Here is a 5191-nt window from a genome sequence, read left to right as displayed (position 1 = left end):
GGAGGCCCGGAGGCCCAGTGAGCCCCGTGTGCACGTGGGATCCTAAGCCATTTCAAATCTCTGCAATGGCTTGTGGGCCATTTTAGATTCCTTTCAGATGTCAGTGCTAGGTGGCTGAGTGTTTCAGGACATTTCCAGAAGTGAGGCTTGCCCCTGAGAAAGTCGTGTTTGTATGTGACAGTGGTTAGAGTAGGGTGGAACTACAGGATGCTGAAGGCCTCGTTCCCCAGAGAGCTCCCCACCAAAAACCTCTCCATCTCCTTATCCCTCACTGTATTCCTTTCCGCATCCCTCTGGGCCCCAGCCACTCTCCATGGACTTTAGCAGATGCAAACAGCAGGAAGCTGTTTTCACGGTTTCAGAGACTGTGGCAATATGCATCATTAAGTACAAACTTGAGAAACCAACACACGCTCTGCAGATGAAATGAAAATGTGTTTCTGCATGTCTGCTGCCCCTGCTCTGTGTCTCAGCCTTATGTTACACGCTTTCTTCACTTTTATTTTATTTTTTGCTTTTATTTCCACCAATTAAATCTTTAATCAATCCAAGATTTACTTAGGAGCATGGTACAACATTTGAGGACTTTTTAACCATGTAAATACAAAAGCACCACGTCAGTGATTCAGCGAGACCACGCTGCTGGCTGACCGCTTGCAGGAGGGGTGGAAGGTAGGGCAGGCCTCTTCTTCCTGCCTAGCTCCGTCCTTCCGCCCTCTGCTGGCTAATTATGGTTTCTGGCCCTGCCGGGATCAAAACTGCAGGGGTGCACCAGCTCCTCCTGAGTGGCCGATACTCCTGGGACCTGGTCTTGAGTGGACAGGACCTGGCAAGTGTTTTAAAGCTGACTCTCTCAGGGGAACTTCTGTGCCCACACCTACAGTGGCGGGCGGGAGGGGATTATTCAATTATCATGAGCAATTATTAATGACTACATATCATTTTAAATTTCATAATCAGAGCACATAAAGAGACCTTTGGAGGTAATCCAGTACAGCACCCTTTGAAAAGAGTGTTTTTTCTAAATATACTCGAGTGAGGGAATTCACACTTTCCTGAGGAGTCCTGTGATCTCAGAGGACATTCATACACACAGACAAAACACCCATGACACATGGGCTCGGGGAGATGATGCAGGCTTGGGGAGATGTTGTGGCCTTCGGGAGATGTGGGCTTGGATAGATGATGCGGGCTTGGGACATGATGTTGGCTTGGGGAGATGTGGGCTCGGCTCAGGTACATGACCGGGCTAGGGGAGATGATGTGGACTCGGGGAGTTGTGGGCTCAGAGAGATGTCTCTGGCCAGGGGAGGTGACACGGTCTCAGGGAGATGACATGGCCTCGTGGACATTATGTGGGCTTGGGGACATGATGTGAGCTTGGGGAGACGTGGGCTTTTGGAGATGATGTGGGCTTGGTGAGCTGTGGGCTCAGAAAGATGACGCCGGCTCGGGAAGATGATGGTGACTTGTGGAGATGACATGGACTTGGGGAGATGTGGCTTTGGAGAGATGATGCGGGCTTGGGGAGGTGAATAAATTTTTAAACTCTCTTCTTTTTATATTTTGCTCTTCATACGGAAGAGCCACAGGACCTAAACTGTTAAAAATCTTTAGCTAACTGATCCCAAAACAGCAGCTTTTGCTTCTTTCTCATCAAGGTAAATCTCTGTACATCTCTTGAGTGCTGACGATATGACAGCTGTGTTTAGGTACTGGGGATAAAAGGTGAAAAGGACTGGTTATTGTCCTTGAGGAAGTTTTATTTTTTCTCTGGACTGAGAACCCTAAGTAGACGGTTCCAATGCAATGTATTAAAGTACAAGGAGGTATCAAGAAGGTACAGCTTCAAGGACTTGAAACCTACACAGTCGGCAAGTGGCTGTGCTGGAAAGATTTGTTTTCCAGGTTTTATCAGAAATAATTTCACACCATTTCAGTGTTAAAAATCTGTCATCCCTGCCAACATCAGCTGCACAATGGAAATGTGTGAACTACCACAAAAGGGGATTTGAAAACCAATTCAAGGGGAAAAAAATAACACTGTTTCTTTTATCACCGTCCTCACAGTCCTCTCCCTCCTCAGTGTAAAAGGTCTGTACACATTCTGTTGAATGGCGTATGATGTGGACTGAGGTAAAGAAAAGCCTTCAAATTTCTGTTGTAGACTCAAGATCTAATTTGTCCAGACTTGAAGTCTGCCTTAGCACAGAGCCTTTAAGGGGAAAATGTAAAGTGAAAAAGCTTTGACTACCCTTAGAAGAAACAGGGTAGCAAATAGGGAACTTGAGAGAACCAAAACAACAGTTCGTCTAGTCAACAGGATATTTCCTGTTTTCTGGGGCTGTAAAGGTAAAAGAACACAGGTCAAAACCTCCTAAAAGCAGACAGAAATTCTCAGTTTCTCAATGCTTAGAGAAACAAAAAGTTGCTTTAAGCACACTGTCAAGTTTTTCTTTCAGTATTCATCAAATTTTGAAAATATACAGGGTGTGAGCCTGGAGATTTGGCTCTGAAGCACAGAACTAGAGTCACAACAGTATTTCATTCCGAAGAAAAAGAGGACTCTCCAGGCTGTAAACCAGATGTGTGGGAGAGCCATACCCTTGAAACAAAGATGAGCCAGAGACAGACTGTGTAACTTAAATCCAAACCCAGCTTCAACCCATCCTCCGTAGTAACACAGCCTTCTTAGAAGGACACCAGTCACTGGACTGGGGACCTCCCTCTATTTCAGTATGACCTCAGTAATTACTAACACCTGCAAAGATCCTATTTCCAAGTGCGGTCACATACTGAGATTCCAGGTAGACATGAATTTGGAGGAAAACTCTTCACCCCATTCCAGTTGGTATGCCCCAAAGAAAGGGATTCTGCTTCTATTCTCGAATAAAGAAAATTCAGAAAGTCATCATCATACTACTGGCAAGACCATTCAGGAAGACAGACACCACTCCAAATATTTAAAACAGAATTGATTTAATAACATTGGTTACAGTGGCACTTGGATGGTTGCAGCAGTCAAACCGGGGAAGAGGAGGTAACCCAGATGTTAGCACAGAAGCAGCCCCTCTCACTCCTGCGTGTGAGCAGAGGGAAGTGATGTTATCAGAGCCCAGGGATGCCAGCCACCCAGCAGCAGCTAAAGCAACAGTGAGCCTGCCAGGCACAATGCGGACCCCTGAGGGGACAGAGCAGCCGGCAGGGGTGGATCACGGTGGGAAAGGGGAGAGAGCAGGTGGGGGGACCCTGGCTTTTCCTTCCCACTGCCCTCTAACTCCCCACCCAGCCTCCATTGGCCAGGCACAGCTGGAAGCCAACATCACCTGGGAAAATCAGCCTGAGAATGCTGACACCTCTGCCAAGCAAGAGAGAGGCTGGGAACAGATCGGTGGGCAAACTGGCCATGGCCAGCCCAGCAAACATGGAGGGAGGTTAAAAAAAATCCTCAGATGTTACTAATTAGGATTTAAGCTTAAAATTAAATGTCTTAAGGAGGTAGGCATAGCCTCAAGTGCGTCCACTCTGTTCAGTCTCCTCACTGACAGGAAATGTTGCTTTATTCTTAATTTTTGGAAAACGGACAATATAATAAAACAGTTAATGGACTTAGGAAAATCCTTTAAAAATCTCAGTAAATTTTTAAAATGTGTGCAGCCTCACGTGATACATATGGTATTGACCTAAAATCCTAAATATCTGTTTTCTAATTTCACCTCTTCTCTGGGCTTGTTTTGAGCTTATATAGAAGCGTTATTCTGTCAAAGAAACCACATTAAGAAAGCAAATAACTAAAAGTCTCCTTTTTCTTTCCTCCTTCCTCCCCATTAGAATTAAGAAATGTAATGAACGTGAGAGTCTACAGCCTCCTTGAAAAAAATTCCCCTACACATTCTGATTCCAACTTTCTAAGCCATTATACAGCATTGTAAAGCATTCTGATTCTCCTATTAAGGTACAGAAAAAAATGGTTTCACCATGCACTGATTTAGTAAACAGAATGGAAATGATATCAACATTGATATTTTGTGAATTGTCTACGAGCCGAGTACAGCTCAGTATGTCCAGTAAGAAAGAGCTGGGGGGAGGGGTAGGAAGAATGAAAGAAGGGAAAAAAAGAGCTTTGAAAAAAATGTATCGACTTCAAAGCTATTAAAAACCATTCCATTTCGAGCAGATGCCAACCCGCACTCCCTGCCCAGACTCTGTATTTTCATTGTTAATGATACAGAAATAAATGAAGACCAGTGTATCTCAATAAGGATATAAATCCCATGAGGACAAAGCATGTTCACCGATTCTCCAGCATACAGAGTAATGCTCAGAGCATATGCTAGATAAAAATGACAGATCAGATGAATAAACGGCAGCTTCCCTGAACACAACAGCCAGAATGCACCGCTTATTCCTCTGCAATCCCACAAAATCTAGCTTCTGTCACTGGTGTGGACCCCATCAGTGTGCCTGGTACATAGTACCCTGTGCCCTGTATTGTCCTCCCCAGCCCCCCATCGAGTAGTTGAATACAGAGAATGGCTAATTTTTTTTGTTCATGGTAACAGCTCATGCTGTCCTCAAAACATGTCTCCGGTTGTTTCATGCATGTCCATCTCATCTCTAAACAGGATTGTCCTCATTTCTGTCCTCCCTTATTTATAGTGTGGCCTCAGGTGGGTCAGAGCTGCTTTGAACCGGAGCCTGCTGTCTGGAAAAGGAGATGGTTGGATCACATGATCCAAAGCCCCTTCTAACTCCAACAGGCTATGATTATCTTAGGGCCTGAAGGTAAAAGACTAAGAAGGCCAACAGGGTCCAGGTTTCCAAATGACTTCCAGTTTGGTGCGTTCCATTAATTTGTAAAGTCAGTTGTTATGTGCTGCCGGTAACACTGGTTTATATTCAGAGCAGTGGGGAAGTTTCCATGTAAAACACAAGAAGTACAGCATGGCAATGAAGCATCCATCCTTTGACGACAATCTGATCTGAAAAACAGGACAACAAAACCAAAGAACTGCTAGGGGTAAAATGTGTTGATCTTTCGTGTCTATGGGCAGAGACACTACTGAGGAGCTCCCCACCAGACATAAATAAAATCCTTTAATGCAGAGGTAGTTTGTTACAGTCTCCACAAATGATGCAGTCCCAACACCAAAGGAAAATGCATTAGTATCAGATGTAGAATTTCCAAGAC

The 5191-nt window shown here is 44.7% G+C and overlaps 1 protein-coding gene across 1 annotated transcript in view; it reads right to left on the bottom strand.

The window, feature by feature from the left end:
* The window catches only part of LOC116666048 (translation initiation factor IF-2-like), a 407644-nt gene that overhangs the window by 44556 nt on the left and 357897 nt on the right, over window positions 1-5191 (bottom strand). The window lies entirely within an intron of this gene.

Source organism: Camelus ferus, chromosome 9 (assembly GCF_009834535.1).
Source record: "Camelus ferus isolate YT-003-E chromosome 9, BCGSAC_Cfer_1.0, whole genome shotgun sequence".
Lineage (NCBI taxonomy): Eukaryota > Metazoa > Chordata > Mammalia > Artiodactyla > Camelidae > Camelus > Camelus ferus.
The sequence above is the reverse complement of the archived record's forward strand: the minus strand, read 5'-3'. Positions and strand labels throughout refer to the sequence as shown.